Source organism: Molothrus aeneus, chromosome 3, assembly GCF_037042795.1.
Source record: "Molothrus aeneus isolate 106 chromosome 3, BPBGC_Maene_1.0, whole genome shotgun sequence".
Lineage (NCBI taxonomy): Eukaryota > Metazoa > Chordata > Aves > Passeriformes > Icteridae > Molothrus > Molothrus aeneus.
The window spans coordinates 46203651-46218144 of record NC_089648.1 but is presented as its reverse complement, the minus strand read 5'-3'; positions in this window follow the sequence as shown (position 1 = coordinate 46218144).

Below are 14494 nucleotides of genomic sequence, written 5' to 3'. Positions count from 1 at the left end.
AAATATGTAAACTTATTTAAAGTAATGTAAACATAAAATAAAAAGAATGTTAACACACATTAAAAAGAAACATTTTATTTCAGTTTTCACATTTTCATTTAGGCCTGAGCCATATCTTTAAAAGCAGATTTCAAAAAACTAATAACCTTTCATAGGAAATTAGGCTCCTAAATCACTCAAATTTTGCAGAAAGTAATATCCCCTTCCATTTTCTAATTAACTATCTAACCATCTTAGAAAAGAACAGCATAGTTAAATAACAGCTTAAGTTAAAATTTTGCGTAGAAATTTATGATATTAAAATTTATGGTTTTGTGGTAGGGAATAAGACGGTTCTCTAAGAAGTGAGAACTATGATTAATATGCATGTATCTGCAAGAGACAACAATTTAGACTTTTTTTGTTACATTTCAAGGAAAATGCCAGTTGGAAGATTATTGGTTGGTTATCAACTTTTAAAGATAACTTTGTTAAAAATGAGAAGTTTGAGTCCCAGAGAGCAGACTTGAATGGTGAAAGGTAAAGCTGTCTGCCTTGATAAGAGATCATTAAACCATAAAACAGGGTTGATATAAAAAGGCTCTTAAACAACTGAAGAGTCACAGGCAGCAACAGCAGTGAGCAGAGGTGGAGGAAATACATGACCAGTGACAAAAGTCACAGGAATTTGATTTGTTTAGCATAGGGAAAAGATGACTTAGAAATACAGTAATAAAAGTCCCCAGAAATGCTACAGGCCACCAGAAAAACAAGACCAAGTAACAATAACAACAACAACAATGAATTAAAATGATTTTCTGTCACCTCTGTGAAAAGGACAAAAAGGAATGATCTCAAACTGCATCAAGTGAGATGTAGATGAGACAGCTCGAGTCAGAATAACAAAGGACTGGAATTGTGTGCCTGGAGATTACAGGGAATGTAGGGATTCTCAGGCTTCTGATCATTGTTGTTTGGATGCATAATTCCTGTGTCTTTCCATCCCCTATAGAGTAATATAAAATGGCTTTACATTTGAGGAGAGAAAAAATTGCATGAATGCTCCACCATCACCACAGTAACTTAGAAGGAGAGGTGTTTTATGTGGTCAAAAACATGTCCTTTTTGGAAAGTGTTTTTTATGTATATAGTCTTGGCTGCAGAAGACAAGAGTTAGTGATATATAGCTGTACCCATTGAATATAGAGACTTTTTTCACTGAAGGTAACAGCAGAAACCACAACTATAGCTGAGCCTTTTTCTATTATGCCCTCCAGATCCCATAGTTGGTTGGGCTTGTTCCTGGAGTCAGTCCACACACATTCAAGTTTATTCAAAGCAGTGAAAACTTTTCCTAATTCTGTAATTAAATCCTCTTGGTGTTTCATGTTACAGTCTATAGGAGGTAGGTTTTCTAGATAATGAGATGTTTATCTGTTCAGCAAAATGTGTATACATGTCTTTTGGAATTCATTTAGTTCTTGATACCTGGACATACTAAGGAGGGAGCCTTGCTGGATCACAACTGCAATGCTGTTGGCCTTTGCTGGTTCATAGTTTTGGTGCTGGGAAGCACAGCGCTCCCTTGCAAGACCTGAATGCCTCCTAAGTGTAGAAAATACTGTGAAAATGCTAGGTACAGAGAGCAGAAGCTTTATTTTCTTCCAATCTACTTATATGCCTCAGTCATTCACATTAGGAAGATCTTCTCTTAACCACTGTTGACTTTCAGTTCACCATTCAGCACATCATCGCCTCTGCCATACTGTCCCCTTCCTAATTTCAGTGTCCTTGATTATTCTCTTTGGTTCTATGATTCCTTCTCATTTCAGATCACCTTAGGTTAAGATCAAAGGTTTTCAATGTCCTCTCTATCTTAATCTATATCACATCAACACCTTGCTTCTGTCTTGAAATGTCTGTTCCCTACTACATGCACAGATAGACACCTTTTCTACTTTCCTTATCCTTTAAATTTGAGGATTCATTAGGATCAGAAACTCCGCAACAAGGGCAGGAGAACACTTAGCAACTCAATCTTTGCCACTGCAAGGCATTTCTCTCCCAAATGCTATGCCTGTAAGGTGTGACCAAGACAGCATTATGTACAAGAGCTCTGACCAGAGTAAAAAACAGTAATCAGGACATGAGGTGAGGAAACTCTACTCCACCTGAGCATTTAATTAGGACTGCTGAGTGCCCATGGGACCCTGGGTCTTAATATGGAGCCCCAGCCCACCCAATGCCACTTGGGGCAGAGTCCTGCTTGCCTATGACGAGATGAAAAAGTTCAGAAATCAGTATTTTGTTTCAACAAAATAAATTTCTGGTCTTCTTTCTAACAGTTCTTTTCCTTTTCTTTCATTAGCTTATATTTTCAAAGGGACAAAAATGGATTTAACTACACAGTTAATGCCTCTTCCCAAGTTCTGCTTCAGCTGTGATCAGAGAAGGACAGAGAAATGAAAATTACCAAAACTGAGATAGAAAATAAGTGCCAGAAGTTGTTTAAGCTGAATGAATGGCTAGGCAGAGCAGCTTACAGAATGGGGAATGTTTAGGAACAGCCTACACTGTAGAATGCGAAAGAGGTGCAACTCAAAATAACACCAGATATTAGCTCTGAGGGACTGGCAGGGTGGCTAAATGCATGAAGAAGAAAATAGGAAAAGAACACATAGAGGATGACTGAGTAATTTTTTCTGCTGCATGAACGGCTGAAGATCTATGGAGTGCAAGGGAGATGGGCTGCAGCTTGGACAGGAGACTCCTCTGAAGTGAATCTGCAAGACCACAAATCCACAGTAACTGCATTGGTGATCATAGCTCACACTGCCCAGAAATGAGCAGCAGAGGCAGAAAACAGTGTCCACAGAAAGCTGGGGAGGACAGAGGAGGGAGAGGAAGGAACCAAAGCCCGTTGCGAATGGTGGAGAGTGCCTGGCTTCAGGCAGACTCAGCAGTGTCCACAGCATCTGGCTGGTCACTGAGAAGTTCTGCACCCAGCATTGCATTAACGCGATTGGCGTATGAAACGTTGACAACAGCAGCCTGCCTGTTCTCTAAGCAGGAACTTATGTTTTCTAAACTTTTAAAGGAACATTGAGTGTTTCTAAATCACTCCTGACTCTCACAGGAAAGGCCCTGTGTCAAAGCTGAGTATTGCAGTTGGATCTGCATCACTGATGTACGAATAAGTTCTACTTATCACCTATTAATTTATTCATTCTTTCTATGTTTGGAAACCACTTCCATGGTAGGTTAATCTGTAATATCAAAAGACCAAAGGAATTGTAGTCTTGTAAACGGTTATTTCTTTAATCAGCTAGATTATATTCAACCAAATATGCATTATCTTAAAGAGAGAATTGATATATTAAAAGGTGATAAACAAGCTATCTTTTTGTAGTGCTAAGGGAATGAAAATTCAATGCATAATATTTATATTTCCATAATGTGTGAAACTGGAAGTTTATGGAAGAAAACATTAACCCAGCAACTTGAGTTAGAAAAACTCAAGCATTCAGCTACTTTCATGTGATACATAGATGACAGAAAGCACTATTTTTTCTCTTTTGCTTCTATTAATAATAACAGTAAGAAGTAAGAAAAATCTGTTAGAAAAACTAAAGATTGAGCTATGTCAAATCACAACAGCAAAGTAAGTGATTCAGTAAGCTAGCCATAGTTCATATAGAAAGACAATATTGATTTTTATGAAAAGGTTGAAATGGGAAGATATAAAGCATCCTTTTCTCAGGTTTTGGGGGCTAATGACTTCATCCACATTAAAAAAACCCTAAAATTCTACAAAGAAAAATATATCAATAACTAAACAGAATGACCATGACACATTTATATCAGTAACAAAACTTCTTCATGGAAATGAAGAAAAAAGAACATTTATGGTGGGCAGAATGATCCATTGGAATAAGATAATAGATGCAAATTTTGGTCTAACTTCTGGTTTTTTCCATGGCAAAATCAATGAACTACGGTGTATAGTAGATTAGTTAATTATGTAAGATGTCAAACCCCATAAAGGATGTAAGATTTGATTTTACAAATCAGCTCTGCCTGTGAGAAGTTTCACAACAGCAAGTACTAGTGATTAAAATGTCAGCATGAAGGACTGCTGCAGAATCTACCAATCTAATAATAGAATGTAACAATTACATGCTTGGAAAGTCCACATAATAACAAATACAAATTTCAAATTATTTAAAAGAGTAATTTCAACTGAAAATTTGAAAAAAGCTAAAAAAGAAGCACTAAGTTCCAGGAAGGTGGTCTCCACATGGGGCCCTTTTTAAATCAGTACATATTCTGCAGCTACCTTTGCAGCACATTTACCACTCTGCCAGCCAGAGAACCTGTGTTCGGGGACTGTATCAGATTTTCTGTGCCTGGCTTTTGCAAAAATTGCACACATTCTGAACATGATGCATCTGCAATTTCTTAAAATACTCTTCAGTCCTCAGTTATTTGCATTCTTCAATTACCAGCCAGCCAAATCCCAACAGGACTTGACAGTTTCAGTGACAGCAGTTTCTTCTCACTTTCTATGGCATAACATAGAGCAATGCAGAATTCCTGTAGGCTTTACCTCTTAAAGTAACACTTGCTTTCAATATAAGATCCAGTCCTTTTTCCTGGTAAGTCTTGTATTACTATTTGCAAATGTGCAAGGAATGTGTTGCATCACCCAGTGGTGACAGCTCAAAAGTGAGCTTTGCAGTGACAGTTTAGGTTTATTTGATGATCAGTGTCTTCTTTAAAAGATAAAGTGACATTATGTGTATTTCATACTTACCAAAATGAAGAAAATGTTGGAAATTTTGGAAAATAGTGGCAATGGAAAGTTTTGGGGGCTCTGAATTTGGAAATTTTCCTACTGTAACTTTCTTTTTTGCATCTCTTTCCTTTTGCTTTCAGCTAGCACTCTGCTTGCAAGAATACAGCTCATCCTCTTTTGTTATTATTATGGCTGTGTTCTGCACACTTCAAGACTTCTGATATTTTCCCAAAAACTTTTCTTTGAAGCACTGCAGCCCCTGAAGCAACTTCTTTAAAAATTCCAAAGCAGGTACATGATTGCTCCTTTCAAGATGGAGACTGCTACAAAGCATGCTCAGAGTGCAAACATCTGTCAGCCTCTCTGAAGCAAAGAACTGAGTTGCAGATAGTAAGTTCAGCATCTCATCTCAGCTTCTCGCCACAGACATCCCCAAAGCATTAACACATTTGCATATTCACTCAGTAAAGGGCAGTTAGAGTTTAACTTTGGAGACACTGGACAAACTTTTAGAATTCTCACCCTGCTGATCAGCTGATCTTTCTTCTCTCTAAGTTAGCGTGCAGTGCTGCAGGAGAGAGTAGATTTCTACTCACTGTAAAAATCACACTATGAGTAATTTCCTTTGAAAAACATAAGACAATGATGTAAATGTTATAAAATGTTTCACAGTCACCCTGCCAAACTTCTTTGGGATCTTCCAGCCCTGCTTTAATATACAAAGGTCTTGAGCTGTGCACAAAAACAGCACGTGGGGTACTCATGTGCCTTCACCATTCCGCATTTAATAACTCCCACCATTAAGCAATGTTATCCCAGGTCTTCTGAAACTGTATTGATTTTTTTGGCTTCTCAGAGTTTTCCCAGCTGTGAAACTCATGTAAAATTACTATCATCATCCCCTTCTAGCTTTGGTATTTCTTACTTACCTTCCATCTATTCAATGGAAGAGACCTTTAAAGCAGAGCCAGGGGGTGAGAAGTAGAGGCATCCTAGTGGAAGGTAGGTCTATTCAGTTGAGATAAATGTGTGTGACTGTCTTCAGGTGAGTTGTGGCTCTGCCCCAACAGCAAATCATATGTAAATGGATTTAGACTTCCATGTCCACAAGCTTAGAGAAGTTGAAATGTCTCAGCTATAGTATAGGATGAGGTGCATTTACATGAACTTCAGCTGCTTATTAGTATTAGAAAATTTGATTAGTAATTAATAGGTAATAAGAGTCTTTATCATATACACCCTTAAGAATTCAGAGAACACATCTGAAAAGCCTTTGCAAAAAAATAGAAAATACAGTGAGTTGCAAAAGGGAAATGGAAGAGAATGTATCCTCTGTAATAAGAGATGAATGTCATTAGTTTAATGAAGGGGCCACAGAAACCTCCTGCAGCCCCCCATTAGTCTAACAGTTAGTCCATTGTGTACATATACAATACACAGTCACTTGTACTTGTAAGGGATCATGTCTGGGGTAAGTCCAAAGGCTAAAAATGAAGCCATTTCTACAGTTCTGAAGCTTAGACTTAAAGCACCAGGAATTTAAAAAACAAAACAAACCCAACCCAACTTTTGACTGCCCTATTTTTCTAAAATTGCATCTCATCCCTACAGTAAACATTCTTCTCTGGTTTAGTCTGAGAGCTTGGTCTAATCATGATTTATTTCCACCTAATATTTATGTTTCTGGTTAAAAGGAGAAGAATTTTCAAGACATCAGTGTTCAGCTTTGCACCTCCTTCCCCTGGCTTGAACAAACATACCACATTTATATGTTAGAGAAGACAGACATTTTGGTCACTTGTTTGAGCAGTACATGCAGTTATGCAGAGTAGGACAGGACAATTTTAGCTTTCCATCTTGAGAACGTTTAGAGGCACAAGAGGTACAAAGCTGTCATTTAGAAGGGGAGCTCGAATGAAGATAAAAGGTGCAGTTTATCCTATAACTGCTATAGGATCCACAAATGTATGGATGCCTATGACAGAACACTCAATCCAATAACAAAGTAACTATTAAAATGTAATTTTGAGGAAGAATTTTACTCTAACAGAGGCAAACAAGCCAATCAAATCTTTGAATTCAATGTAAGAATCACACTTTTGATCCTGTATCATAATTTCTTCCACAGCACTTGTATTTTATACACGTGCAGCTCAGTGTTGTAGTTTTTTCCTGACCTGGGATCAGACACAGATGATTGCAGCAAGAATAATTCTTCATCACGTTGTGCTTGGCACAAAGAACACAGGCTGAAATCCAGAAAAGTGGAGATGCAGATGGTGCAAAGTGCAGATTTTGCAGCAATAGCCTTGTCCTGCCACCCTTTTCTGGTTATCTGTCCTGAAAAAGGGGGCTTTACATACCATATAATCTCCATATGTATTTGGGGGTTTCCATAGTGCAATTCAGGGTGAGATTTCCTACCCAGATGCACATCTGTCATCTCCCATCCTTGAGCCAGCATAAGACTACAAATGTAATAGGCCTGTAACTCAGATATCTGAGGGTGTAAGCAGGGACTGTCATACACAGTCCTTGAAACACCCTGCTTTCCATGGATAAATATCATTAAATAAAATGACAAGGCTGAGGAGAAGGCAAAATGATCTTTCTTCTACAGTAAATTAACATTTTTCATAAAGTTACAAACATATACAGTCTTTTTGATTTTTGCTGTGAATATGAAAAAATACAATTTAAGCAGATCTTCAAAAGATCAGTGTACTGTTCTTATAAATGCAAATGACATATGGTTGAGCCTGCTTGTGTAAATTGGAGATAAAAAGAAAGGAAAAAAAAGGTGACATCTTTTGAAAGAGCCTCCCATTAGGGCAATAGGAGCTGCCTTTACAAGGTGTGATGTTGAAGTCTGGCTTAGCTCAATCAGCAGCACACATGCAGTCCCACTGAAACTGCTAAGAATGCTGCAGCAAGAGACAGGGAAGTAAACCATAGTGACAACAAAATAGCAGCAGCAATGACAGAGTAATTCTTTTTATTTCATCAAGCAACAGAAATCAGACCAGTTGATCATAATTGTTGTTGTTTTTTTTAAACTCAAGTCTCTAAATCTGAAGATTACTCAGCTGAAGGCCCAGTATAATGAGAATATATGCTTTCTTTTTCCACAAGAATTGGAAGTGCTATGATCTAAGAGTGACAACTCCAGCATCTGGGAGTGCTTAAAGCAATTCGTAATTTTGCTCCAGTCATGTGGCTCTAGACAAAGACCGAACAAAAATCATATTGGTTCAGAGGAAGTCCCTGTGTTGAATAGGACTCAATAAATTGAGCAAGGAGACTCTGATGTATTTGCCTTTATTCAATATAAATGAATTACATTCTTTCTTCTCTTGCAAAGGCTTGGCTGCTATTTTTGTGTAAACATTCATAACTATGTTAATTACATTGTATCTTTTTATAGTAATTTTACAGATTTTATTGCTCTACTTTAGAGGTTCTAAATATTTGATTTATATAGTATACTTTTTCAACAGGCATTTTCATAAGCATTGTCTTCCAGATGTACTTTGTATAGTTTCAAAAGAAATGCATACCGCATTCCAGAAGTACTGTTGCCAAAGGATCTAATTTAAACATGGAAATACTTTATGATATGCAGATCGACTTTCTGCTTTGCATATTTCACATTTTAAGAACAACACGAAACTGCAAGAGTAGCAAGAATTAATTACTTGCGAGCTATTCTTATGGAATTAAAAAAATTAATGCATTCCATATTTCCCACAGTTATTCTGCAAGCTGATACTGAATAAAACTTCTAATCTGACTGTATAGAATCAAAATGAAACTTTACATACAACTTCAAGACCTTTAGGCTTATATGTGTGCGTGTCAAGGAAGGGATCGGAACCTAAGATTCTATATGTAACCATCTGGGAAAAGAGTCAAAAAACTAAGTTAGAAAAAGAAATCTCCGAGCTGTTGCAATAAGCTGTCTGAACCAGTTTAAGTCAGCATTTTGCACCCATAGGTACCTCATATATGTGTGTGCATACTTGTATACAGGACAGTGTTTTCATCTTCATCCACTGTTTACCAGTCCCTCATGTGAGGGGGGAGTTATCAGATATTGGTATGCAGTTGGTATGTTAATCTGTTGGCTTGCTGCTTTTAAATTTTGACCTTCCATTTCAGTTCTCAGCCATGCATCACCACTCTGCAGCTTGCTGAGTGGTGCACCACTCAAAAGCTTGCTGACAGAACTGAGTGCCTGGAAGACCAAGTTACCTATGCAGCAAACGCAAACAGTTCTGAGGGACATGCCCTCTGCTGTGGCTCAGGAGGGAGGCTTGAATCCACTGAAGTATGGTGTGCTTCTGGTTTGGGGTTGGGAGCAGCAGGACATGGGCAGCCAAAGGAGGAGCAAAGGCAGTTTCACACAACACATGCACTGAAGGCCACCACTGTTGGAGGTTAGGAGATGAAATAGCCTGATTCACAGGCTTTACAATAAACTCCATCTTCTGTGTAAGTCCTTTTTTGAACACTGTTTTTTCCAAAATTTGATGTGACACATGTAATGACATCCCTGTGGCAGATTATACAAAAGCAGCCAACGCATAACTCTATTTTTGGTTAATACCACTTTCCCAAGCGAGGGATCCACGCTACAGAACCTGACATTCGATGACTTCTTGATATGTGAACAAACAGTTTTTCTGAAATACTTTGATTACATCCAATCTGCATATGAATAATTCAGTAAAATAACTTTCAACTTGTGACTTTTTTCATACATAAGGTCTGAGATGAGCTGAAAAAAAACCGGGCCAAATTTACTGAGGGATTTACTCCTGTTCTTCGGACAACTGCCTTTAAAAATCCTATCTGGAGTCTGAGACTGCTAAGCACTAAAGCCATATCAGCTGCTGTTTTCCCACCCCACTAGGAAAGCATTTCCTTCTCTGTAAGTACAAATCACCCCTCCACTTTGCACACCACACTAGGTGTAGGATCTTTGTCTTCACCTTTGGTGGACCACTCTTTTCCAGTCCCTCATAGGAACTTGCTTGCCACTTCTTTTTTAACTTCACTTTGGCTTTTCACTTTCCTTCCTCTTACATTCCTTGCCCCTAACCTCAAAACCTTAAAGCCAAACAAGTTGGAGAGTCATCTCACACTGTGACAGAGACCTTGTTTTCAGGTCTGCCTTATTTTAGAAGACCAGAGGGGTGGCACGACTCTTAGTATAATATCAGAAGTTAGAATATTAATTTTAGGAGTAGTTTTAGATATCTGGATTGGGGTTCCTTACAGATTAGATTAGGTAGCTGCTTCATCTTCCCACAGTGTTCCCAGCTCCAACACCAACACACCTCTCTGTGTATTAGCTTACTTCTCCCTGAAGCTTTTTCCTAAGCTACAGAATGTGGTGCTCTACAGGAAGCTGTAAAATGTCTCACAAATTGGCTGAGGTAAATCAGTGCCAGCATGGCCCCCTGCCCACTCTGTCTAGTCGTGCTGTGAGCCCCGTGCTAACCTGTCACTGCTGTTCTCTGGTGTTGCAGTGCTGTAACACTGCATGGGGTTGCATGCATGCATCAACTACTCTGGAGGTAACTGTGTGTTTCTATCATATTTTGCATTTCCTGGATTTAGACATTCCTGCCTGTCTACTTTAATTGGTGCCTAATTAGCACCAGTACTGTGCTCTCCCCGTGTGACCCTCTCCATCTTTACATGTCTAAATCTGTCCAGTCCTTCATATGGTGTTACTCTGTTAACTGTCTAAACAAATGAAGCTTTTAATGGGTCTGGTGTGTGAAAAGTCATGTTTACACACAGAAACTTCTGCCTTTCTATTAGTAGTTTCTGCAGACAAATGCAGGAATTAGACTGCTATTTGAAAATCAATACAAAGAGGACACAAAGACAAAGGGAACAGAGTTTGGGTGTTCTGCGTGGATATTTATGAGGGGAAAGGATTGATTATGAAGACTATATGTTATAGAGCATCCTCTTTTCTATCTAGCTTTGATTGCCCCTTCTGAATGATATGCATGCTGACTAAAACAGAAAGCAATCTGGCTGAATTCTCTTGTTACCTATTTTCTGAGAAAATTAACCAAACAAATAAAAACAATGGTATCAGGACTTAAGATGGCCCTGTAAGTAGCACATTGATGGAGACAGCCAGCTATGCTAAGGGATTAATATAAATTCCTTGTGACAAATCCATCATACTCCAAGTGATATTGATAGAACATGCTAAGGTAATTCCAAGTACCATTTCAATTACAAATTATAAATTTTTCTTCTGCAGTGACCTGCTCCATCAGAGTGTCACTAAATTTTATCAATCTGGCACACAAGCTCATTTCCCTGTCTTCTGATATTTACTATCATATTTTTCATAAGTAAATATATTCCTGAACCTTCCACAAAGGACAGAAATGAATACCACCAGCACAGAGCTGCAATTCCAGTTCAGCCAAGGCAGATTAAACTTGAAAGAATTCTATATGAATTAAATGAAAAAGTATGGTGCATCCTTATTTCATCTTCATCAAATTATCAACTATTGCTGAATAAAGCAAAATAAAGCTTGCACAGTTGCCATCAATTACTCTGTTACACTCTGAACCCTTTCTGAATTGCAGAGCCCTGGAGGAATTGAAATCTGAAATCTTTCATGAGTGCTTCCCAGATGACATTATGTCATTCTATATACCAGTGAACCTTTACTCAGTGAAGCCTCATATCTAGATTTCTTCTATCCTTACCATCTTGTAAAAACTAGGGCCCAGTCTGTATCTCATTCCTTTCTAGTTATTTATGCCTTTGCCAACTGCCAACTCTGAAATATAACAGCTGAGAAATTTTGATTACTTCAAGAATTTACTTAGAAAATAATAATGTAAAAAAAGGTGTTCAGATGTTCCTAGGAATAAGAAAAATATGTTTTGCCTAGCAGATCTGACCAGCCAATAGGTAACCCATCCTGATCTGGCCAAATGAGTCTCTCTGCAAATAATTGCCAGACATACAACCTCCTTGAACTCTATCTCGCTCGTTGAACGTGTTTCTAAATCCATGCATTTGTAATTATGATTCAGTATGGGAATATCTAGCACAGTTTGAATGTGGACTCACTTGGAAATTTTAGGCAGCTATGCTCTCTGTTCCTTTGTACAGAGGAGCATCCTCTTCCAGCCCTGGGGTAAGTGCCTCTGTGCTCACCATGTCCTCCTTGCTGCAACTGTTGCAGCCAGGAGAGGGATTCAGTCTGAGCAAAAGCTGGACCTAGTCTGGATGAGGTCATGGAAGAAAACAGATTTGGACAAAAATCTTGGAGCTGAGACCAGATCTAGAAGGGTGAGGAAAAACAGCAACACAAGGTCAGGGCAAGCAGAGGATGAGGACTGCTGCAGTGAATACCACTCTGAAAATGATTGATTCTGTGCCTGCTAGCCCCAGAGCTCTCCTACATGATGTCAGGTGCATTACTTGAACTACAGGTGGCCACCGAGTGCTCTTTTTACACTTGCTGTTAGGTTTGAGAGCCTGGGGTCTGATATGTAGTAGTTAGCATTCACAGCTGCATCTGATGTCAAATGTACAAAGCACTGTGTCATGCTAACTATTTCACCAAGGCAAACCCCAGTCACCTCAAGGCTGGCAACCAAAATGAATAGGCATATTTAACCTTAATCTCTCTGTCTCAATTCCCAATAAGTAAAATGCTGATATTCCCTACACCTCATGAATGTAATTCATAGGCATTCATTGTATGCTCAAGGTACTGTAACAATAAACGCTGTAGAAAAGCTTGCTACGATGTCAATAATTCCACATAACAAGCAGGATTAAACAGCTTTAAACAAAGCTTGAGGACATATGCTGAACAAAGAGATTAAACATAAACTGAAAGGCTGCACAGTGTCTGTCCCATGCACTCTACAAGGCAGTGGTCCTCTGAACAAAACAGGAACATCACACAATTAAAATTTTAAGTCATACCCTCTGCAAGTCAAAACAAGCTTGTCTGAAAACTCTTACCTTTGGCCTACCCTTAAGTAAGTGTCAATACTTGGCTTTTAAATCATAATATTCTTTTCATGTGCAGCTTGTGTTTTGAATTCTTTGGGAGTTTTTGTGTGAACAGAACATAATAATTTAAGGATATATATATATATTATATAGATATATATATTAAAAAAATGCTTTACACTGTGCACACAAAATCACACTTTTTTTTTAAGTGGATGAATAATAGGGGAAAAATAAAAATAGGAGAAACAGTTTCAGTGTATCAAGATATGGCACAATGTAAATTTTATTTCTTTTCCTGCACATTGCCCGAGCTCTTGTTGTAATAATAGGTGCAACAGTTCACATATATGAAAGTAAATAATTTTACAGCTAATTTACATGTTTAAGCATATGTTTCAACAACGGAGATTTCTATTTCTTCTTCCTCCCAAGAAATGGGGTTTTTTATCTGTTGATGCTAGGAATGTGGCAAGAACTCTCAACAATACAGCCTTCCCACTTAAATTTTGTTCCATTGATTGGTCTCTTTTTCCATCCTTTTTTTTTAAATCTCTGCCTAGAGATCAAAGACATTCTTTGCAATCAGAAAAATAAAGATTTATTGATTCACCTTACAGGTGTTGTCTGTCTTCTCATCAAAGCATCCATTTTTCTCAAACATTCAGTGTAAGAGCTTATCTGTTTGTCATCTGCAACAGCAACTAGCACTATTAACCAAATCTGCAATATTGTCATCCAAGCAAGATGATACTGGTATCCATACAAGGTAGATACTGAAGTATTCAAAGGAGTATAAAACATTAAAATATTAATGGAAGCAGAGTATGGTAAGTAGGCCCCCAGTACTTCCTAAGTGTTTCAAAGAAATGTTCATGAGAATTAAGAAGTTCAACCATGCAATTAGATTTATGACTTTATCTGGTGAAAGGTGTTGGCTATTTTTGTTTTCAAGTGAACTGGAGCCCTAAAGGCTTAGCCCAGAGTGGGTTTATTTTTTTTTGCATCTTGTTACTTTCTCTTTTTCAGAAATGATATGTCATACCTCAATTTGCCTTTGCTACAGGTTTCATATAAGACTGTGGAGCATCTGTGCATTGGTGTTGTAGAACTGTGTAACTAAAACTAGGAGATTCCTCTCCAAACTAAGAAGGTCTGTTTATTCAGGCAATATGAGAGTATTTTTTATCAAGGAATGCAACAAGAATGGTTCTTTATTGTTAGACTCTGTCTTCGTCCTCTTATCCACACCAGGAAGATTAATTTCTGTATTTTACCCTTTGCTGCTGGTTGCCAACAAAAAAAATCAAAGTCAGTAGCATAGGCAGCATTTACCCAAGCCTTTCAGGGCAAGTGGCAAAAACACCTAAATGCAGTCTCCTGAGCAAAATTTCCAGCTCTAAGTGTGAAAAGATTAAGTCAGGTCCCCTAAACTGGAATACTTCTTTTCTAAGCCTTAAAAGGAAAAGTGTGATTGCTTTTTAATTTCTTACATGGTGAGTTACACTTGGCTTCTGATTTCCAATTTTTCTTACAAACCACAGCGAATAGAATTTTTCTGTTTCTTAGAAATGAAGAGTCTCATATGATGCCATGAGCAGGATCTTGGGAAATCCCCAATTCCAGACAGGTCAATAAAACAAAATGGTGAACCAGCATTACCACCCCAAGCTTTCCTCCCTCCACTGCTGTGCTGGCAATACAGAT